Here is a 25,119-nt window from a genome sequence, read left to right on the forward strand (position 1 = left end):
TGATCTCACCAAGGCGTTTGACACCATTCCTCACTTGGGTATTATAGAAAAGCTCACCAGCCTGAACATAAACCCCTATGTCACAAGATGGGTTGCCAACTGGCTTACAGACAGAACCCACACGGTAAGAATAGCGGGCTCCAGGTCTGACTCCAAACCAGTCACAAGTAGTGTCCCACAAGGCTCAGTTCTGGGACCCCTACTGTTCAGCATATATTTCTCAGAAGTACAGGCAAACACAGGAAGACTATGGCTAACCAAATTCGCCGATGACTGCAAACTGGGAGCCATAATTGACTCTCCGGCTGACATGGACATCCTCCAAAAAGGCCTTACTGAGACAGACACCTGGTAATGGCTAAATGCCAAAAAAATGCATAGTCATCCCATTTGGGAAAAACTAAACACCCACGAATTACCACATAGGCAGCAGCCCCCTTAATACAGAAGAGGTAATAAGAGATCTGGGGACCCAGGTAGATAGTAATCTCTCCTTTGACAATCATATTGCCAAAGTAGTTAGGAAATCCTTCTATGTGGCCCATCTAATTACTAAGGGGTTCGCATCTAGAAATAAAGAGGTTATAGTGCCCCTCCACTTGTCACTCAGAAGACCCATCATAGAATACAATGCCCCTTTTGGGATGTACCTCACAAGATACTTCCAACAGCTTGAAAGACCACAAAAGCACCTCACCAAGAGGATTACTGGCCTCAAACATATGTCCTATGCAGCCCGACTGAAAAAACTCTGGCTGTACTCAGTGGCATATCGCTTACTCAGAGGTGATCTCTGCCTGACTTACAAAGCCATGTCCAACTCAGAATTAATGGACATGCTCCACCTAACGAAATCCAAGTCACTGCAAGCCATGCGCTCTAGTGAGCTAAACCTTGCCACAACAATAAATAGAACATGCTGGAGGGATAGTTTCCTGTCACAGAGACTTCCCATGCTTTGGAACAAAATTCCTAACTACATTAGGCAGAACCCCTCACTAACACTCTTCAAGAGAAGCCTGGACGAGTGGATGGGTAACAGAAAGTACACCCCTGGGATCACTTCATTGGCTCTGCTTGATAGAGGCTCAGTTAATTAATCAATGGGGCAGTGAAAGCCGACACACTCTGGCTAGGCTTATAAATGCACTCGAGCAGATAGCCTAGTACCTACCTATGAACCTATGAACCTAATGCAGGATTGTAAGTACTCCTAATCCTAGGAGTTTCTAAAGAAGAGTCACATGCAGATAAACCATCACAAATGAACTTCAAATTTAATTTTCTCAAATATAACTTGAAATCCACAATTAAATTTGTAATATTTAATTTGTTAGAAAGAATGCAAGAAAAAACATGTTGAAGTACTGACACTGTATGCTCAGATAAAGTCACTTCACAATGTCTATAGAAAAATTGTTTAATGTCTCTTCCTGTTCTTTCCTCAGCCTTTGCCATTGGTGTGTACATTCATGGTCCTTTTTGGGGTTGTCTGGTTCCCCGACTTGTCCAATAAAAGAAGTCCATTGTTGCTATTTGAAGTAGTTGCAATGACTATTTGTGTTGTGTTTGAAATGTTCGATTTGACCAAACTAGTTTATGCACTACCATTTACAGAAGAAACAGAATTAATGAGGTGAGCCACTGAATTAACTTCACTGTTAGAAGCAACCACACTGTTGAATCTTTTTTTATTTTTGTTGTTGTCATTCTGTGTTTTGTTTTTTATAAAATATGCACTGTTATTTTTGTATGCAGCAAGGTCTCTTTTGAGTTTACCCTGATTTTGGTTAATGATAGATGCCTTCTGCCTGTCTACCTTAACCGAAATGCTAATATGTAGAGACTTAAAGTCATTTAAATAACTGTGAGATTTAATCTTGGCTTCCAATGCCTCCATTTTAAGTCTGAGTTCTGACAACTCATTCTTGTAATGCACAACTAACATGTTCATAAGTGATAAACCAGTGTTGTTGAGTAATTCTACTAACTGTTGAAACAAAGTGTCACCTTGAACTACGCAATTTGGAAATTTGTACAGATGTAAACCATAAGGCACACAACTGAGTTGTATATTTTCTTCTAGATATGCAATTTCCATTTGTAGCACATTCATTTTTAAAGACATTTTTTCTAAAGTGAACAGCTCTAACTTGCAAACTTCAAATGTGTCAGAAATAACCTTGTCAGAATTGACACTTACTTGCTCGGTTGAAAGGTCTGTTCTGAAAGGATTGCTGACATCAGTAAAAACATGTGAAACTATGTCCTCTCCTTCAGAATTAACTGAAAGGTTATAGTCATTGCTGTTGCCATGAGCCAACTGAACCAACGTCTGTTGACTAGACGTCAAGACACCACTGTTGACTACATTCCATTGGCCTACGTTAGATCCATTGTTTCCTTGGCAACAGAAAAAGCCCACTTTAATAGCTTATGTGATAACTGTAGAGAGCCACTCATTGAAATCCAAAAAAGACTCCAGAACTGGATGGGTAGTAAGATTGAGGAGACCATCCTGTGAAAGCTCCATTTCACTCATAACAAATGCCAGGTGTTCACCACAAGCACAAAAAAATGGATGAAACTCCTCTTCCAAACAACAAAGTAAACCACTGAAAATTGGAACAGGTCTCAAAAAACAAGAACCGGACACAATAGCAGTGCTTTTGTCCACTTTTAATAAAACACTTGAACTTCATCAGAAAACAACCATGTCTCCAAACACCACCCTTTTATGTCACACTTAATTCACAATTTAGCCAATAAAAATCAACTTGACTTGAACACATTAATCAATAAAAAACAGTTAAGTACAAATTAGTAAAGAAACAACACATACTTATACTGTATGAATGCATATATATGTAAAATCATGTAATTATTAGAAGCATATAAATAATACACTAAATGCTACTAAATATTAAAAAAGTATATAAAAGAATATATATATGTGTGTGTGCGTGTGTGTGCGCGTGCGTGCGTGTGTGTGTGTGTGTGTGTGTGTGTGTGTGTGTGTGTGTGTGTGTGTGTGTGTGTGTGTGCGTGTGTGTGTGTGTGTATATGTGTGTGTATTAAAGATGTGTTGATGTTAAATGCTACAATTTTTGCATCTGCAGAAAACACAATGTTTATAGTCTCATTTAATCCTGGACTTTGGTCTGCAGCCAGAGTTCTTTGCCATTTACTTTCTCTAGATTTAAGCAGACTTTTGTAATCCCCTAAAAAAACACAAAAGTTAACAGTGTCCAATACAAAAAATATAAACTTTTTGAATGTGTAGTTTATATTCCCTATGTAGCTCATGTTCTAGTTTCTACACACGTAAGACCATTAGAATCTTAGGTAGAAGAATATATGAGCACATGTTAGCAGTTAAAAATAAGGACAAATCAAATGCTTTGGCAAGACATGCTATATGATTTGCAACAATTTCAAAAAGTTTACATTTTTTTGTATTGGACACTGTTAACATTGGTGTTTTTTTAGGAGATTACAAATGTCTGCTTGACTGTAAAGAAAGTAAATGGCAAATAGCTTTGGCTGCAGACCAAAGTCCAGGATTAAATGAAACTATAAACATCAAGTGTTTTCTGCAGATGCAAACATTGTAGAATTTAACATCAGCACATCTTTAATACACACACACACACACACACACGCACTATATATATATATATATATATATATATATATATATATATATATATATATATATATATTATTTTATATTTAATTATATATATATTCTTTTATATACTTGTTTAATATTTAGTAGCATTTAATTTATTTTTTATACCCTTCTAATAATTACACAATTTTACATAAATATGCATTTATACAGTATGAGTATGTGTTGTTTCTTTAATAATTTGTACTTAAATGTTTTTCATTGATTAATGTATTCAAGTCAAGTTGATTTTTATTGGCTAAATAGTGAATTCAGTGTGACATAAAAGAGTGGTGTTTGGAGACATGGTTGTTTTCTGATGAAGTTTGGGTGTAAAATGAAAGTGCTAATATTGTGTCTGGCTCTTGTTTTTTGTGACCTGTGCCAGTTTTCAGTGGTTTACAGTGGTGGAATATGTAGAAGAAATGTATAAAAAAGGAAGGAGAGACATTTAAAAGGACTGGCAAGTTTAAACATTTACAGACGTAATGAATAAAGAATCTGTACTAGAAATAGTAATAAAACAACTTAACATAGATTCAGTGACACATCTACTGGGACTAATTATGAAATGTAGAAAAAATTAACGGATTGGCAAAAAATGTTTTGTAAAAGTTTTGACTGAATGAATGAATGCATGGAGTATAAAGAACTTTGCAGTAAAATTATAAAATTCTTATGAAAAAAAATGGAATACAGAAGAAATAAAAAATCAGAGATCAAAATGATTAAATAGTACTAACTTATGAAGCTTATACAGGAGAGAATGAAGACTAACATGCAGAACATAGTAGAAAAAAGCATATTCGGTATTAAAGGAGGAGGCTGTCAAGAACTTCTAATGATTATAAGGGAGATAGTAGATGATTTTATGAAAGAAGATCAAGAGGTAAAATTGATGGCAAGCATACCTCTCAACCATACTGAATTTCTCAGGGTTTTACCACTTTTGGAGTTCAAAAATGGGGTGCCACGATTCCCTAGTGGCACCCCTTAATTTCTGAATTTCCCGGCTTGCTTTTTAGTTCTTTTCTTCTGGGTGATATCATATGCAGAGGCATGCACTATGACATCAGCTCCATGAACAGCCTGTCAGAATTACTGTACCTACATAGTGTGCGAGCAATTCAAACTGCAAGAATTAGTGGTTCACGACCATAAGCATGGATGTACTTGCATTTTCAAGCTTATGTAAGCATGGATGTACTCACAGCTGGCAAGTAAAGAGCTTTAATGATATTTTCTTCTGCGACTGTATATTTCAGCTGCAAGCCAGGTAAGGAGTGTGTGTGTGAGACTGAGTTAAACCATGAAAGATCAAGAGAGGGCATGTTCTGCTTTAAAAATCAAAGTTTTACAGTCAGTGTTCATTTATCAGATAATATAATGGCTTGAGAGACTGTTTAATAAAAAAAGTAAATTGCAATACAAGAGATGTGTAGACAGTCTACAAGACGTGTCAAAAGCCAAAGGACACATACTTATCCCAGCTAATGCAGGGGAGAAAAAAACATTTCTGAACCTGATGAGCTTCATTGTCTTGAAACAAACAATATTAAGATTTCCTGACAAAAGTATCTGATCAGATGATTCATGATACCCCCTATGGGAATGAGGCATATGTCTACAACTAGACTGTAGCCAAAACACCTACAAGTACAGCTGCATGAACTAAATGCTCGTTTAGAAAGAAGTTTGTATCTATGTGCCTGTTCAGTCACCAAAGTGCAGAAGGATTAAATCTAAATGTTACACAGCATCTATAAGCAGTCACACTAGTAGACTACTATTTGTCAGGTCCAAATTTCCTGAGTCATAGAATCAAGATAAGTTGTTAGTTGGCAAAGGTCTTAGAAGTGTGAATTTCTCATGTCTAGTGTTGAGTGGCATATAGAAGTGGTTAAAGATGACATACAGATGCTACCTTTTATGAAAACACAGGTATAGCATGATGTCCAAATCCATAAACACTGAGTAGGCCACAGTAAATTCTAATAAAATACTTTTTTTATATTTTATTACATATTATTTTATAAAGGTTTTCATTGACTTGATTTGCAAGGCAGGCACCCTTTTCAAATAATGTTTGTAGTCTTCTGTATGAAGTCAATAATTCTTCTTTCAAATTTACGTTTGCTCTACTATTATGTAAGCAAAGTACAGATTTTTAGGTATATAAATCCTGTTTCTTTTTATATTCACTCTATTATTTAGATGAACAAAGTACAGATTTTTAGGTATATAAATCCTGTTTCTTTTAGTTATTTCATTAGTTTACATTTTATTATCTTATTTGTACCTGCAAATAACATCTGCCCCATGCATCGACTTAGTAGTTAAAATCTAGTAAACAAATTGGCACTTTTATTTACCAAAGAAGTTTTTTCTTTTTGTATGAACTAATTTGTTCATGCATCCTGTTGTCTTAGAGAATGCAAACTGTTTTCCGGACCAGTCACTGGTTACCTTTAAATAGTGTGTGGATAAATCAGCATGGCTCTTTTATCTTGTGTAATTTTTTGGTTGTCTGTTCTTCGATTTGCATTTGAAAGTTGATATCCCACAATTCCACTGGAGTGGATGGGGTGCATAATTATGTATGTACATTTTATGTTAATTAGCATACAGATTTGTACCTATTTTTCATGGGCCTTTGTCCAGATTTTTGATGTTTCCAGGTTGAGAGGTATGATGGTAAGTGATGTTATTAATGCTGCTGACACAATAGCATGTGAAGTGTTATGGTAATCTATGGATAATTACACTCAGTAAAAAAGTTAAATTAATATGTATGACTTCTTATAAGAACAACAAACCAAGAACATTAATTAATGGATGATTAAGAAAAGAAATAGAAAAGAATAATGGAATTAGAGAAGGATGCCAATGAAGAGTATTCTGTCTGCTTTAATTATGAACTTAATAGTAAAATAAAGGGTGAAATGAAAAAGGCAGAATATGTAATGAAAACACATGAAGAAATTCCAGTAATAATGACATATGCAGATGATATAAGTGTTCTAACAAATAATTTAATTTGGAATGGAAAAGGTAATTAAATATTTAACTGAATTATTAAAAGGGATAGAGTTGGGCGGCCAAGGTGGTGCAGTGGTTAGCATTGTCGCCTCACAGCAAGAGGTTCTCAGGTTCGATCCTTGGTTGGATTGCCTTCTGTGTGGAGTCTGCATGTCCTCCCTGTGGTCGCGTGGGTTGCCTCCGGGTGCTCCGGTTTCCTCCCACATCCCAAAGACATACCGCAGGTGGATTGGACACACTAAATTGGCCCTAGGTGTGAATGTGTGTGTGTGTGTGTGTGTGTGTGTGTGTGTGTGTGTGTGTGTGTGTGTGTGCCTTCTGTGGAAGGTTGGGTGCCGGGCTGGCAACTCGACACTGTAAAACTCCACTGCCAATCATGAGCGGACAGGTGATTTGCTCTGGTGACCCCTAACCGGAAAAAGCCGAAAGAAGAACAAGAAGATTAAAAGGGATAGAGTTGGATCTTAATTAATGAAAAAGTTAAGGATTAGGAAGCAAGAATAAACTAGCAGGTACACAGTTTACTTTAAAAGACATAAAGCAGTTAAGAAAACAATTTAGTAATCAGGAAATAAAGAGAAGACAATGGGACAATCTTATAAGAAATATAAAAGAATTATTGTTTATTATGGAAAATACATCATTTGTCATATAAAAAGAAAGCAAATTTGGTTAATCCTGTGTTGATGAGTAAAACAGTATACTTATTAAGAATTTGTATGATTCCAAAAATGAATGAAAATGATATAATGGAAATGTTTATTCTTTCATATGGAGTTTTAGATTGAACCTGGTAAAAGCAGGAGCATTATATATGAGTAAAGAAGATTGTGGTTTAGGTTTAATAAACAGAATAGTATTTGAAGCATCTTTAAATTTATATGGAATATTAATATGGATAAAAGATATAGATAAATTAGTGGGAAACATTAAATTAAATATATGATGGCATGTAGGAAGAAGTTGGATCTAATAAAAGAAAGAAAAAGGAACATTATGATGATAAAATATTAAATTATCTAGAAAAAAAATTAAAATATGGAAGATAAAGATTTATGAGATAAAGGAAAGAAGGAAAGTATGATAGCAAAAGACAATGGATCAGTCATTTTGTATTAATCCAGGGAAAAACTTGCAAAAAGAAAAAAGCTATTAAAGAAAGAAATCAATGGGGTAAAAACTGAGTGGAATGTCAGGATTACTCATTAAAGAAACTAACACAGCAAGCAAGGGTTGCACATAGTTTACTTCCTTGGAGACAAAAAGCTTGCTTACAAACAAGGCTGTCAAAAGCCCACACACTACATCCTTTAAAATTACTGCTCACCACACAAACACATATACCTTCTTATGCTGAGCCACTTCAAAGAAACGTCTTCAAACTCAAAGACCTTTTAAGATATCAAATGGCAGTACCTACCCACAGCAATCACTAGAGCACCCACCAAAAGACACTTTTAATACTACACATAAGCTTACATGCATAGACCCTCCAAGAACAAAACCCATAAGGCAAGAAAATAATTTACCTTCTACACTTATCATAGTGGATTCTGTTGCATGACTATGCCCCCTTACTAGAATGGGCAAACAGAATATAATGGTTAGTAGCCTATCTGGAGCTAGGATCCACAATGTCACACACACACACTCAGATCATTGCACCAGATGTACCAATATGATTCTATTATAATTCAAGTGGTTGTAAATGACCTGAGGCATATCTCACTGGGCTATATGAAAAGAGACATTATAGATCTCTCTCAGTGTGTGTTGCAGACAGGTACATGCCTTGCATTGGGCAGCATTCTACTTTCACCAAGGGTCATGCCATGGTAGGAGCAGAAAATTATTGATTTTAATAATTGGCTTAATTTCTTGCTTCACTTTAGGGGAATCTAATATCTATCAGCATGGGAGGACATGGTTAACAGACTGCTTTACTTTGCCAAGGATGGTCTGCACCTGCCCGTCCCCACCCCCCCTCGGCTTTTAGATATTGGCTAAAACCCATCCCTTTTTAACCTTTTTAGGCAATGTCAAAATGACAAAACTACCAACACAGCAAAAAAATAAATAAATAAATAAATAAAAACTCAAAAGCAACCTTAAGGTGATATTGCTCAATGTTAGGAGCCTAAGCAAGAAACTATGCATTCTGCAAGCTCTCCTTACTCTGGAGAATGTAGTCATCTGTGCTGTTACCAAGACTTAGTTTAAAGTCACAGAAAATACTATGGCAGTGGAAGGCTGCAATGCTTTCCACACATTTAGACCAACAGCAGCACAGACAGGGGCTAAAGGTGCTGTGTCAATCTATGTTAGCAACAAATACTACTCTAGGTTGGTTAAACAGGATAATGCTTTGGAGTTCATCCATGTCCAAGGTTCCTTAGACAAGGTTCTCTACCATGTACTGGCCAGCTACAGTTCACTCTCTATGACCCATGAAGCTCACCACTCTTACCTAGACTTACTAGAAGTGCTCACCATCCAACCAAATATGCATTTCATGGGTGACTTTAACTAGCCCTCTATAGACTGGGAAATGTAAACTGCCTGTAACTCACTTGCACGGCTTTTGCTAGACTTCATCAACACAAACACCAGGGTCTAGATAGAGTGAACTCTACAACCAGTGGATCAAACATATTGGACCTATTATTCACAAACATGAGGAAGTGTTGCAGCCCCCACCCCCCAGGTGTCACTTTTTCATTTAAGAAGTTGGACCAAGTAGTCTCCCACAAAATAAAGTAAACCCAGATCTAAAACCAAAAACACCGCACTGGTGGAATCCTTAGCTTAACAGACTAAAAGAAAAAAAGTCATGGACAAAATCAGAAAGAGCAGTCTTGATAGAGATATGAGCACTCTAATTCAACTAAATAAGACATTAACAGGTCTAGTAAAGTCCAGCAAGGCCAATTATGAGGTCAGGATAGCATCCCAGGCTAATGATAATTGCAAGGCCTTCTTCTGCTATGTCAAGAATCTTAAAGGTAATACTCAACAGTCTGTAGAACTGGTGGCAAATGGCACATTCTTCACTGAACCAGATGGCATACCAAATTTACTTGCTGATAAATTTAGCTTTAACTTCAACCAATCCCCCCATAAAATTCCTTGTAGTATATACCTCCAACTATCAACAGGGAGTGGATCCTGGAGGTGCTCACTAAGGCCAAAATCATTGCTTCAATGGCCTGTGATAATATCCCCGATTGCCTTCTAAATAGCCTAAAACATGACCCAGTAGGACCACTTGAGGCACCTTTTAATTACAGCCTGAAAACAGGTAGCATGGCAGGTAAATGGAGGGTCACAATGATCATCCCTCTTCATAAGGGTGGATCATCAGCTGGCCCCAGGAACTACAGACCCATCAGTCTGACAAGTTGAATATGAAAAGCCATGGAATGAATTATCATGGAAATGATCAAGAGGGACATTGGCAACCTACAGACACTGGCCCCTTCCCATTTTCACTTGTTAAGGGAAGGTCCTGCCTACTTATCCTGGTATACATCTTTGAGAAGGTTACCATGGTTTTGGATGAGAGGAAAATTGCACATACTAGGCCAAGGCATTCAATACAATTGCTCACTCAGGTATTATTGGAAAACACTCAGAACTAGGCATAAGTTCCTATATAACTTGCCAGATTACCAGCTAGTACACAGATAGGACCCAAGAAGTCAGGATTAGTGAGATCACCTCCACCAAGAGATCAGTCACCAACATAGTACCCAGGGCTCTGTGTTGGGCCAGCTCCTCTTTGGCATCTACTTCTCAAAAGTCAAGATTAATGTCAAAAGCCTCTGGCTCAGCATACTTGCAGATGACTGTAAGCTGGTAGCTATCATAGATTCCCCCAAGACACTAACATTCTACTAGAGGGTATGGCACAAGCAAATGACTGGTGTGAAAGCCACATATTAAAACTCAAGGCAAATAAATACATTATAGTGTCCTTTGGGAAAGCATCCACCCAAGCTAATTACTTTCATTGATAAAACAACCCTAAGAGTTAACCCAATAGTTAGGGAGCTGGGAACATATGTAGACAATAATCTAGCATTCAATCAACATGCAACCAAGATAGTGAAAAAAGCATTTTATATTGCTCAACTCATAAGCAAGGGTATGTCATCCATGTACAAGGAAGTAATAGTGACATTCTACTCAGCCATTTTAAGACCCCTCATTTAGTACAGTGCCCCTTTGGCATGCACCTAACCAGGCACTTGCAACAGTTGGAATGCCCTCAAAGGTTCTTCACCAGGAGCATCCAAGGTATGCCTACCCTGTTGTACACAGATCCCCTTAAGGTCCTAGCTCTGTACTCAATCTCCTACATGTTACTGAGAGGTGATCTATGCCTAGCATAGAAAGCATCCTCAGATCCAGCTCTGATGGATCTCTTGCACATCTGCAAGATAAAGAACACCAGAAACATTAGTTCCAAGGATATGAACTTTGTCTGTAATATAAATAGAACCTGCTGGATGGACTGATAAAAGTCTTAAAGGATCCCTGTACTATGTAATAAATTCCCCATCTATATGAAGCAGTGTCCATCCCTGACTCTGATCTAAATAAACCATGACCATTGGATGGGAAATTGCAAACTGACCCCTGGCCTGACCTCCATGTCTCTGATTGACGGAGGTCGAAAGTAAGTAAATTAATCCCAAACTAACATATCCCCATCACACATGCACATAAACCTTAGTTACTCCTTGCTAACATACCCCATGATATAGGCATCCAAGGAAATTGGGTTAAGTTGCAAGGTTAGCCTTTTAAAGACCCTGGTGGTCATAGTCTAGTGTAAACCTACAAACCTATTCTTAAGAATATGAATGAAAACTAAAATTAATTTGGCTAGAGTGGCTTTCTCAAGTGTTCGGGGTTAAGGATGAAAGAGAAATACAGTGCTCTTTGATGTTGGTAAAGGGACATTGTGTATGTTGAACATAGTAAGTGTGTGTAAACATGCGTATTTGTGATATGCATAAATATGGCAAAGTGCATGGGGCAAACACATTTAAAAGGATGGCTCTGAGAAATAGACTAAATTGAAGAATGAGAAATTGGAAAATATGAGGAACTGGAAAAATATGAATGAGATATTGGCTTATAGTAAATGGTGGCATCTAAGAAGGGAGTAATGTAGTGATGAGTTGGGCAGGTAGATGTATGTGCAAGTGAGGATCAATAAAAATCAGAATAAATCTAATTTTGGGCACTCCTCCTAGTCCCATCTCATCAGCTTATTCTACTGAGTAGAGAGAGATCATTTGGGAAGGCTCACCCCCTTAATTTATCAACCTTAAATTATTGTGTTTCATCCCTTCCCGCTTAACCAAAAATGAATTGCACTTTATTCATCTGCTTTTACTGTATTTGTGTTTTTTTCCAATGTTATTAATTTATTTTGCCTTTACTGCCTGTTCCTAAAAGTACTCAATTGTATTTATACTGCTGCATTTATTACTGCATGATAGTAGCCTGATTAAATTGTAACTGTTATTCTAAGCCTTTTGGTTTAAGGGCTTGGGCTTCAGACCAGCTGTTTTACATTAAGAAGCTTTGTGGTCTGCACTCTTGTGGCAGGACAGGTAGCTTACATCCTTCTAAGTTGGGAGTTGCTGATTGAAGGCTTAGTGTCTGCTATTCTAAAAGTGTCTTAGTTCTGGTTTAACCACTTGGGCTTCAGGCCAGTTATTTTACATTAAGAAGGTTTGTGGTCTGCACTCTTGTGGGAGGAGAGGGTAGATTCTGCCCTTTTGAGATGGGAATTTCTGGTTAAAGGCTTATTGCGCCTGCTTATTTGAACTGTTTCTTTCTAAAACTGGTGCACCTTGTTTTCTGTAGCATAGACTAGATTTAGACCTGCTGAATCTAGCTTCATCTGTATAACTTGAGCATTAATCCATGCCATCTTTTTTTGGACAAAGTTTCCCTGCACCCTAGTGGCAGGAGTGTGAAGTTAGAATTTGTCTGATTGAAGACTCTTGGAACAGGACTTAGTTTTTATCTTTTTTATTGGTTAATTGGTTAATTTGTTTAAACCAGTTTGCTCATTTGCTACTGTTATATTAAAACAATTGCACTTTATCCATCTGCTTTTATTGTATCTGTGTTTCTTCATACTTCATTATTTTCTTTTGCTTTTGCTGCCTATTCTTAAAAGTAATCAATTGCATTTATTCTGCTGCATTTATTACTGCTTGTTAGTAGCCTGATTAAATTGTAACTGTCATTCTAAGCCTTTTGGTTTAAGCACCTGGGCTTCAGGCCAGTTGTTTTACATTAAGAAGGTGTGTGGTCTGCACTCTTGTGGCAGGACAGGTAGCTTACATCCTTCTAAGTTGGGAGTTGCTGATTGAAGGCTTAGTGTGTGTTATTCTAAAAGTGTCTTAGTTCTGGTTTAAGCACTTGGGTTTCAGGTCAGTTATTTTACATTAAGAAGGTTTGTGGTCTGCAGTCTTGTGGGAGGAGAAGGTTGATTCTTCCCTTCTGAGCTGGGAATTTCTGGTTAAAGGCTTATTGTGCCTGCTTATTTGAACTGTTTCTTTCTGAAATTGGTGTGCCCTGTTTGCTGTAGCATAGACTAGATTCAGACCGGCTGAATCTAGCTTTGTTTGTATAACTTGAGCACTAATCCACTCCATTTTTTGGAGAAGGATCCCCTATACCCTTGTGGCAGGAGTGTGCAGCTAGAACTTGTATGATTGAAGACTGCTGGAACAGAGCTCAGTTTTGAGATTTGTTATTGGTTAATTGGTAATTTGTTTAAATCAGTTTGCTCATTTGCTACTGGTATATTAAAAAAAAGTTCTAGCTTGTTTTCCCACCTTTCCTGTTACTAGAGTAATCCAGATAGACAGTTGATGTTTTCTGGACTGTATTGTAATTTCTGAGTTCCCCAGACTTTTCTGTGTTAGATGGAAGCCTCTCAGCTTATCAGTGGGAGTTTTAAGCACTAAGTAGCCTATTCACCACAAGAAGCATGGTTTCTTGCTTCCTTTCAACTTTTTGCTTTAAAAGCTTGTGTTTTCCCTTACAGAATGGTGCACTGCTGCAGTCATCCCTCTCCATAAAGGTGGAGCGACTACAGATCAATGGAATTATTGCCCCATTAGTCTGACGAGTCTGATATGTAAGGCTATGGAATGCATCATCATGGACCTAATTAACAAGGATATAGGGAATCTCCAAACTCTGGATCCCACACAATTTGGCTTTGTGAAGGGTAGATCATGCCTGATCAACCTGGTTGACTTCCTTGAGTTAGTCACCAGACCTGTGGATGAGGGCAAGGCAGTTCATACAGACTATCTCGATCTGGCCAAGGCTTTTGATACCATTCCCCACTCAGGAATTATTGATAGACTCACCAAACTAGGCATCAACCCATATATTACTAGGTGGGTTGCAAACTGACTCACAGATAGAACCCACAGTGTGAAAGTAGCAAACTCCAAGTCAGACTGCTGACCAGTCACGGGTGGAGTCCCACAGGGATTGGTCCTGGGTCCTCTTCTATTTGGCATCTACTTCTCAGAAGTCCAGGCCAACATGGAGGGACTCTGGCTGACCAAGTTCACTGAAGAGTGCAAGCTGGCAGCCATTATTAACTCCCTAAGTGATGTAGACATCCTACAGAAAGGCCTCATTGAGATCAACAACTGGTGTCAAAACCATGGCCTTAAGCTTAATGCCAAAATGTATTGTCGTTCCCTTTGGGAAAAACTCAATTCCCACTAATTACTACATTGATGGTAGCCCACTGAACATTGAAGGTGTTATAAGAGATCTGGGGACACAGGTTGACAGCATCCTCTACTTCGACCACCACATAGCCACTGAGGTCAGAAAGTCCTTCTATGTGGTACATCTCATAATCAAGGGTTTTTCATCCAGGAAGAAAGAGGTCATTATCTCTCTCTACTCTTCCCTCATTAGACCAATCATTGAGTATAATGCCCCATTTGGCATGTAATTCACTAAACACCTGCAACAGCTGGAAAGACCATAAAAGTACCTCACAAAGGCTAGGCTTTAAACACATGCCCTACATGGACAGACTCAAAAAACTCCAGCTTTTCTCTGTCTCATATTGTCTATTAAGAGGTGATCTTTGCTTGACATATAAAGCCATGTCTGACCCAGCCCTGTTAAAAATGTTACACCTAAAGAAATCCCAATCCCTCCTCACCACACACTCCCGGGACCTGTACCTCATTACCACAATCAATAAAACATGTTGGAAGGACAGATTCATAACCCAGAGACTGCCCATGCCCTGGAATAGACTTCCCATACATGTCAAGCAGAGCATCTCACTGGCCCTTTTCAAGAGAAATCTTGACGAGTGGATGGGAAATAGAAAGTTCACCCCGGGGATCACTCCAGTGGCTCTGCTTGGTAGAGTCACTGAGAACTAATGGAGGCATGATGAAAGGGCACTTCTATGGGCTAGGCTTGTAAAGACTTCACGGCCGTTGGCCTAGTACACACCTATGAACCTATGAACCTATGAAAGGATTTGGAAATACAAAAAGGGGCATCAAGACATCAGTGATGCTATAAATTTGTTGTTGAATCATGGGATATTATTTAGCTTTTTGCACATGAGAAGCTTAATGTTAAACCATTCTGATAAATAAAGTAGAGATAATATAAGTTATAAGGATTTAGTATAAGAGTAGAAAACTGAGGTAGTGGGTTTGATGTCATGAAATATTATTTAATTTAGCATTAGATTTGAAGAGTGTTATGCAGCAAGAATAGCTAAAAACAGTGCTTATTGTAAGTTGACAATATTGTTGTTATAAAAAATGTTTTCTGGCTTCGGCACTAGGGTAAAAGTATGGCAGGAACAAATATTCTCTGGATGGAATGTAATGGTAAATAAATAACAAGAGCATTTATAAGACTTCATGTATTTTTGTTGCTAGTCTTTTAATATGCTCCTAAGCTACCACTGTCTTGAAAAAATAAGAACTCTACTCAACCTTGCAACTAGTGGTCAGCTGCCTTTGTTTATGGTAGAAATAGTATTCCAACTAGTTCACTCAACTCCATAGCAAACAAAAATGCCCCCTGATCATGCATTACTGCAAAAGGGTGTCCCATAGCATTTCCCTAACATGCTGTATAATGCAAAACATTCATGTCATTGTTTTCATCAAAGTTTAACACAGTGCAACACACCAAAACTTGACAAGCTAGAAATACATCTGGGTATCTTTGTAAAAGCAACAATTTTCTTGTGACGCCCAATGTTGATCTTACCCAAACTTTTTGTTGCACTAGCATTAATAAAACAACACACTTTTTGGCACTTCGTAGTCACAGCATAGCATTGCCAGCATGCCCTGCTTTTTGCCAGAACTATAATATTTGATGTGGAATTGATGATGTCATTAAAAAACTGAGGGGATTCTGATGTCCTACTGTTCCTCAACATCAATCTTGCTGCATACAATTTCTTTAAAGAAAATTGGACAAACGAACATTTGGAGGGGGTGGGAACTACAAATCAGAAATAGAAAATATTTTACATGAAGAGCAAAGTTCTTCTGTTCTACCACACTCCTTTCCCTGGAACACTCAGCATCCTCAGCTAATTAAAATTTGTTATTGGGTCATGGGAAGCACACCAAGTAGAAAAAAAGGTTGGTCATTTTCATTCAGAGGAACAGCATTCATCAAAACTGACTACAGAGAAACTAGGAAAACTTTAGACTGACAGGGAATCCTTTTTGCCTCATACAATGGACTGGTAGGTTAGTGGGGAATGATTATGGGCAGTCTGCTGTAAAACTTGTTGACAAATGTAGCATGAGACTTTAACTTTTGTATAGACTTCATATTAAGATTTACCTGTTGTACATGTATTCAGCATTGAGTCAAAGCAACCTGAAGACATAAACTTAATGCCTGCATTTAGTATTACCCTTAATTTGAGTAATATCAACAATGGTATTGGTGTAAGAACAGAATAAAATATGAAACGTTGAAAATAAATGCTTCTGAAAAAAATTAAGGAAACAATTAAATGTTTTATTTAATGAATGAATGCATGTTATATCACTGAAACATAAATAGATGCTTCTCAAGATTATGTACAACTTATGTTGATTCATCTGATAAATAATTTCTTTACCAGCTAATTTCCAGAATTTTTCTAGATAATCCTTACATTTCAATCCACAACTCATGAGAAACATTAAACATAACCCTATACACCTAACTCTAAATAGAGGGCCTACCTGTAACTCATCAACTTAATGCTGGCACATATTTCTATACTTTAAATGCCAACTTGTAGTGTTTGCAATATAGATTTGGCATGGATACTGATTTCCAAATTGCCTGAAGGTTAAAAACAAACTGATTTGTTATAAATGAAGACTTAACTCAAGTAGTAGCCCATGAACAAGCCGCCTTCATGCTAAATACAACCTAGTAACTGATGACTGGGGAAAGTGGCTTTAGGCATTTTGTGCATTTTCTAACATAATTAGAAGTCTGTAGTTTGGAATTCCTTGCCTCAGTTATTGTATTAATTCCTAGTTGTACCAGGAACTGCAAGTGACAAGTTTTATATGTTAAAATAGTCAGCCAACACAGCTCAACAAGCAGCCATGCATTCCATTTTGTGTTTGAGCAGTCATTAAGTGGAAGGGGTCAGGTAATGGGAATACTGCCTGCCTTGGTGCTCATTTCATAGATATGTAATGCAGTCGCTAATCATCTTTTGGTTTGCGAAGTTTGTGAATGTAAAATCATAAGTTAGTACCATAGTAACACCATATAACAGTGATGTAACACTATTAGTTCTCTGGACCTAGCTTTACTGAATACAACCCTAAATGTTTAGTCTTAATGTCAAACTAGAGTTTGATATACAGCGTTCTTATTTAATACTGGTGTTTACAACAACATTACTGCTCCTTTATTTCATTTTACATTTTTAACTACTGGCAGAAAATAACTATTTAAACTCAGCATACCTCATTGCAATCTGCAGAGCAGTTCTCATGTATTCTCATTTTATAACCTTTGAAATCATGACTGTAGGCATCTCTTATCAAGGAATTTGTCTTAATTAAATAGTTCAGTCTTTGCAGTAAATTTTAAGATTGCATTACATAAAACAGTATTTTCAATCACCTTGAAACACAGATATGAGCCATAAATTAATATGGCAATTTGGTTGCTTTGTGAAATTAATATTTTGCATTACTTACATAAAGTGTTACTTAGTAACACAAGTTTGTCTGGGATGTACTACTGTTCATCTAAAATGCCCATATTAAAAATGTTATATGTGATTAACCTATAAAACATCTGTACTTATTAATGTAGTCGCATTATTAGCTCATATAGTAACTGGTAGTTAGATGCATAAAGCTAGTTTTCTAGGTAGATAGATTGATAAACAGATAGACAGAATGACTGGTGATTGAACAGATAAAGAAATAGTAGGAATAGTAGACATAAAGAAGCAGACATATTTATTAACCCATGAGTGACTGTATCTGCACTAGTCAGAAAATAGATAGACAGACAGATAGATAGATAGATAGATAGATAGATAGATAGATAGATAGATAGATAGATAGATAGATAATTTTGTTGTTCATGAAGTAATGACATACTTATGTAAGATCTTTATTAATATCAAAATCTATGTCTGTCTATCTATCTATCTATCTATCTATCTATCTATCTATCTATTTTTATACAATGGCTGGCCATTAATATTAAAAAACGAGCACGCTGATTGGCCAGCCCAACCAGAGTGCCTGTTGTAAATCGGAGACTATACCAACAGGAAAAGGTCCCACCCAGACTTTTTCCCATTAGTAAGTCTTGTATTTTATTACTTTTCTTTTTTTTTAACTAAAAAGAGAAACCGGGAAAAGTAAACCAAATGAGGGAGATAGCACAGACAAAAATAAAACGATAATCAGGTAAATTCTACAAAACTAAAGAAACGTACCTGATTATCGTTTTATTTTTGTCTGTCCAGGGCTCTCCCGAAATTAAACATCTCCCGATTTCTTTTTTACTTTTTTTTTTATTTTTAATTAAAAAAAAAAAAAAAAAATGCAACAGAGATCTTCCATTCTCCGTTGCTTCCGCTACACAGCTCTGATGTACTGCGTAAGCGTGGGAATACAAGTTTCATACGCATGCGCAGTACATCAGAAAGAGACACAGGATAGCAGAAAACCATGAAAGGACACCACAGAGGTATTATACAAAGACATTATTTAAGAAAAGTAAATATTTTTTTCTTAAATAATGTCATGTGGGCAATGCTAGATTTACCCACGGTTGTCTTTGTTTGGTCACTCGGGCTTCAACCTTGTGACCAAACCACACCAACTGTGCATGACTCACACCCAGATGTATGTTATTGCTTAAATATATACATAAACAAGTGAAACACATTACATAAGAACAGCTTTAATCTTTCAAGTCATGGGTAGTGTCAGAAATCAGGAAACTTTCACTCAAAATCTTAAAATAGTGCTATGCATGCTCCTTACAAAATGATTCTCTATGCTATTGGTTGGAGGTTTTATGTTTCCCTGAGCTTTAGGTAACATTTTATAAAGCATGACTGGAAGGGATCAATGACCTTCAGGTAAAACAGCAAAATGGAACCTCTTCTGTGACAGACAGCTGATGAAGTGCTGCAAGTGTTGCATTAGTGACATTTTAACTGTCCTTCCCTTTCTGCAGCTATGAATTTTGCACTTTAGGAATGATGGCAACAATATATCAAAGATTTTTTGACTAGTCATCTGTAAAGGTCATGAAATTTTGACTGCCAGAAATATAGAACTCTCACCAACACTTGAATGAAAAAAAAACATAGTTAAATACAAAAGACCTGCCAAATAACATATTCCTTACAGTGAAGTGTGACTGACACAGTCTTTAAGCAGAGGTAAACATTGCATGTAACTTGGATATCCACCCAACTGTGATTATTTAAGGTTCTTCTACTTTACTGCTTATCAAACCATGAAGAATAGTTTCATGAAATCCCTGTTTTCACAAAATCACTGGTGTACTACAAGTATGAAAATGTTCAGTAAGTTCTTAGAAGAATACAAAAAATATTGTTAATTTGTAGTGCATAGAAAATTGCAGGTATACTCTGAATTTGAACAAGCTTGTTCAGCATATTTCTGATGTCCAAAAGATGCTTAACAAGATTTTCTTAAGCATGATTAAATGGTATTAACTTGTGTCTCATGCTAAATTCCTGGCTGCCACAGAACAGAGGCACTGTGCCACACATCTAAACAAAAAGTGAGGCTGAGAAAATTGCCTAATAGCTTTAAAGCTGTTAGCTCCTCAAAGAGACACTCTGCTTCTGCTCACTGCCTTTTTACATCCATTAAAGCTATAAAAAATGTGTTTTCTGCAGATAAAAATCCATGCACATCATAGAATTAGTATGGGTCTCATTGATAATCACCGTTATTAAGTGTTCTCACAGCAATATATATTCACACACATACACACACACAAACACACACAGAAGGTGGAGAACAGGAAGTGTGGTTCACAAATGCTGTCTGTTTTAATTGAATTATATGAATTTCATCAATAGGCCTAGTAATTAATCGGTTCTTTATGGAAAATCAAAAGTGCTGTATAAAAGCAAATATTTTAAAACAGGTTGTTATATTCTGACAATAGTTTCATAGATTCATAGGTTCATAGGTTCATAGGTGTGTACTAGGCTAATGGCTCTGGAGCCTTTACAAGCCTAGCCCATAGGATTACCCTGGCTTTGTGCCACCCGACCTTAATTCCCAGTGCCTCTGTCGAGTAAAGTCACTGTAGTAATCCCTGGGGTGAATTTTCTATTTCCCATCCACTCATCAAGATTTCTCTTGAATAGGACCAGTGAGGTGCTCTGCTCGACATGTATAGGAAGTTTATTCCATAGCATGGGCAGTCTCTGGGTTATGAGCCTGCCACTCCGCATGTTCTGTTGATTGTGGTAATGAGGTTGAGATCTCTGGAGTGTGTGATGCGGAGGGACTGGGATTTCATCAGATGTAGCATTTCTAACAGAGCTGGGTCACACATGGCTTAGTAAGTCAAGCAGAGATTGCCTCTATGTAGGCGATATGAGATAGAGAATAGTTGGAGTTTTTTTTAGTCTGTACATATAGGACAAATGTTTAAGGCCTAGGATTCTCTTTGTGAGTTACTTTTGTGGCCTCTCCAGTTGATGCAGGTGTTTAGTGAGGTACATGCCAAATGGGGCATTGTATGCAATGATTGGCCTAATGGGGGAAGAGTAGAGGGAGACAATGGCCTCATTCTTCCTGGATGCAAAACCCTTAGTAATGAGATGTGATACATAGAAAGACTTTCTGACCACAGTGACAATGTGGTGGTCAAAAGAGAGGCTGCTGTCAACCTGTGCTCCCAGATCTCTTATAATGCCTTCTGTGTTCAGTAGACTACCATTGATGTGGTAATTCATGGGAGCTAGGTTTTATCCAAAGGGGATGGTGACATATTTTTTGGCATTGAGCTTAAGGACGTGGTTCTGACACCAGTCATTGGTCTCAGTGAGGCCTTTCTGTAGGATGTCAACATCACTTGGAGAGTTAATAATAGTTCCCAACTTGCAATTGTCTGTGAACTTTGTCAGCCAGAGTCCCTTCATGTTGGCCTGGACTTCAGAGAAGTAAATACCAAAAAGGAGAGGACCCAGAACTGAACCCTGTGGGACTCCACTCATGACTGGTCAGCAGTCTGACTTGGAGTCAGCTACTTTCACACTGTGGGTTCTACCTGTGAGCCAGTTTGAAACCCACCTAGTGATGTAGGGGATGATGCCTAGCTTAGTGAGTTTTTCTATGATTACTGAGTGGGGAATGGTATCAAAGGCCTTGGCCAGATCAAGGTAGGCTGTATGAACCACCTTGTCTTCATCCACAGCTCTGGTGACTGACTCAAAGAAGTTGACTAAGTTGAGAAGGCATGATCTACCTTTCACAAAACCAAACTGTGTGAGATCCAGAGTTTGGAGATTCCATATATCCTTGTTTATTATGTCCATGATGATGTGTTCCATAGCTTTGCATATTACTATCGTCAGGCCAATGGGGCGATAATTCCCAGGGTCTGTAGTCATTCCTCCTTTGTGGAGAGGGATAACTGTAGCAGTGCACCATTCAGTAGGGACAAAGCCTGAAGTGAGGCTGTGACTGAACACGGCACACAGGTGAGGCGCCAATTCACTCTGTAGTTCATGTAGAACACAGCCAGGGATATTGTCAGGTCCCATAGAAGCTGTATTCTTGGCCTTGGACAGTGCTGTTTTAACCTTTGGAGCAGTAATACTGGGTGCCTGGCAATCTTGTGACTGGTCCCTTGGGGGGAGAGAGGGATAAAGTTGGCACTTAAGCTGTCGGCCAGTATACTGGCAATATCTGTTGGCTTGGTATAGGTGGTACCATTGTGCAGTAGCTCAGAGCAAATCTGGGTATTGCCGTGGAGATTCTTTACATAACTATAGAAGGCCTTGTGGTTGTCTTTACTTTCTGCTGCAATTCTGTTTTCATAGCTAGCTTTAGAGGACTTGATGACAGATCTCAACTTTTTGTTGAGGCTGATAAGGGATTTTTTCCAGTCTTGGGACTTCACCTTATTCCATATCAGTTTCCTCCTTCTGTTGTAGAGTTTGTTTATGGCAGGAGACCACCAGATTGGCTTCCTTTTTTTGGAGGAGAGTGTCTTGGTTCTATTGGGTATTGCGAAATGCATTTGTGTACGTGTTCATACAGTGCTTTGGTGTATGATTCGGCGGTCATGCAACTGATCTCCATTTGCATGGGTGCAGTGAAGTTAACCACTTCTGTTTTTAGAATCCCAAAGTTTGCTTTGGAGAAGTTTTTTATGGTAGTTACCTTTACATCGGGGTTGGGTGGGTGGGAGGGATGTGGATTTCCAAGGTGATTAGTTTCTGGTCGGATCTAACCAGGGAGGAGTTGACTATTGGTGTAGAGCAATGGACGCCCATATTACTAATGACCAGGTCAAGGATGTTGCTACCACTAGTGAGGGTAAGAAGGAGCTGGTCCAGGGCATTGGAATTAATGAATTCCAGGAAATGTTGGGCAAGTGTATTAGTACATGAGTAGTTTTCCCAGTTAATGGAGGGGTAGTTGAAGTTGACCAGTATGAGTGTTAGGTTGGACCTTAATATTCTCCAGGGTGCTTAGGAACATGGAGTGTGAGTCCTGGGACATGGCTGGAGACCTATATGAGGCTAAGAGCTGAATCGCTGTCTTACACAGTGTTAGCTGCACCTGAAGTCTCTCAGATGCATTATGTTGGGCTACCAGTCTGGAGGTGTGTGCATCTTTTATGACTATGGAAACACCACCACTTTTGGAGCTTCTGTCCAAGTTCGTGGGCCAAAAGGTGTGGAATGCGTTATAGCCTGGTAGTGTAGGGGTGCTTTCTGCTGCCTTGAACCAGGTCTCTGTTATGGCACAAATGTCGGTGTTCTCCATTTTAAGAAGTGCTCTGAGCGAGTGCATTTTGAGATTTAGACTTCTAGCGTTGAGCAGCATGACCCTCAGACTGCATTTGTTTGTAGCTGTTATAGTGGTAATTTGGTCTTTGAAACACCGGCTAAAAAATGTTCAGTTAATAAAATTGATTCAAGTTTCTTAACTCTACGCTAGTCTGTGTTTCTTGTTCATATACCTATAAGAATGGGAAAACTGCCAGTGTTCAGGTTCTAAGTACTTGAAAATCACTCTTTTGAAGCTGGGGACTCAAGCACCTTGCAGCCTACATAAGTTGCTGTTCTCACTCAAGCTCTAATATGAGTGTAGACAAGCCATCAATAGGAGGGAGCAGAATGGGGATTTTAGACTTAGGGGTGATAAATACATTTTAGGTTTAGGGAGCATGAGGGGAATTTTAGGGTTAGGGAGGAGGTTAGTTTTATGTTAAAGTAGTGATTGGGAATTTTATGGTTATGGGGAGTGGATGCTTAGGGTAAGGGAGCAAGTACTTGGGTTGGGAGCTGTGTAAGAATTTTAAGTTTAAAGTTTAGGTTCTGATAGGGCTTCATAGGTTTATAGGGTTAGATGTTGGGAAGGTTACAAAGAAATGGGGGATCAGACAAGTGGAGTTTGAGCATTTACTTTTTTGAGCAAATGGCAGCAACCAGGTGTGCCAGAAGCTACTTGCATGCAAGCACCCTATAATGAACTCTTTCAAAACAACAGCTTGCTGTGTGATAATCCTTAGGCATCTACCGTAGACTTCTTTTATAAACCATGTCGATGTTTTCTAATTTACTTTATCTAACATGATGATCTGCCCTACTTCCAGCTCTGTAAAAATGACAGTAAAAACTGTTGATGAGAATGGGAATTCTATTATTCATTAGAAGGAAGGTTAAACAGAGGAGTAGATTGTGTTGCATGTTTTTATTTTATGAGTGCATATATTGTTTTCCTTTCAAAAAAGAAAATAAATTACAAAAGATGACTATATTCAAAAGAAATGTTTTGAAACTAAGCAGCTTGTAACAAAGTTTTTTAAAACTCTAATACGGAGAGGAATTACATGTGAAAAGAGCTGTTTACTATTGCAACAGAAAATAAGAAATATTTCAAGATAAATCTTATAGAAAAATTAGAAAAATGACAGTCACTGTGTCTATCCTGCCAATATCTGAAAGAGAATACATCACAAAATATAGAGTGATAGTCATAAAAAAGCATAATGCCTCTGTGCAGTGGTAAACTGTGAGATGAGTTTAGTGTGATGTAACCTGACACATATTATGCAAACATAAGTTCCAGCATAGTGCAATCATACTTAGGATAGAGCTGCATAATGAAATATCATATCTGTTATAATAATAGTAATCACAATGCTCAAATGACACAGCTATATGCTGTAATTTCTCTCAGGGTAAAATGTTAGGCTGTTGACAGACTCCATGCTAATTGGGTTCGCATGTGCATTGAAGTCTCCCATAACTGCAATGTCAACATGCCATACAAGGGTGTGTACAGGTGACCTTTTTAAGATAAAGGGGAGCTGATGAAGGCAGCAACTGACTGCATTTTGTTAACAAAACTGTACTGCATTTACTTATTTGTGGGATTGAATATTGCTGGTCTCTGTCTGCATTTTAACAAAACTGTACTGCATTTATTTATTTGCTTGATTGAATATTGCTGGTCTCTCTCTGCCTTTTGTTTCTCAGGGTTGTGAAGCACTTGAGCTCAAAGCCAGGTGTTTTTACAGGGTCTATATGGTCTATATTAGAACACCGAAGATTCAAAATGTTGAGTGTTCTAATATCGAACCCTATGAAT

Source organism: Protopterus annectens, chromosome 6.part0 (assembly GCF_019279795.1).
Source record: "Protopterus annectens isolate FY-2018-M chromosome 6.part0, PAN1.0, whole genome shotgun sequence".
In the NCBI taxonomy this organism is placed as follows: domain Eukaryota; kingdom Metazoa; phylum Chordata; order Ceratodontiformes; family Protopteridae; genus Protopterus; species Protopterus annectens.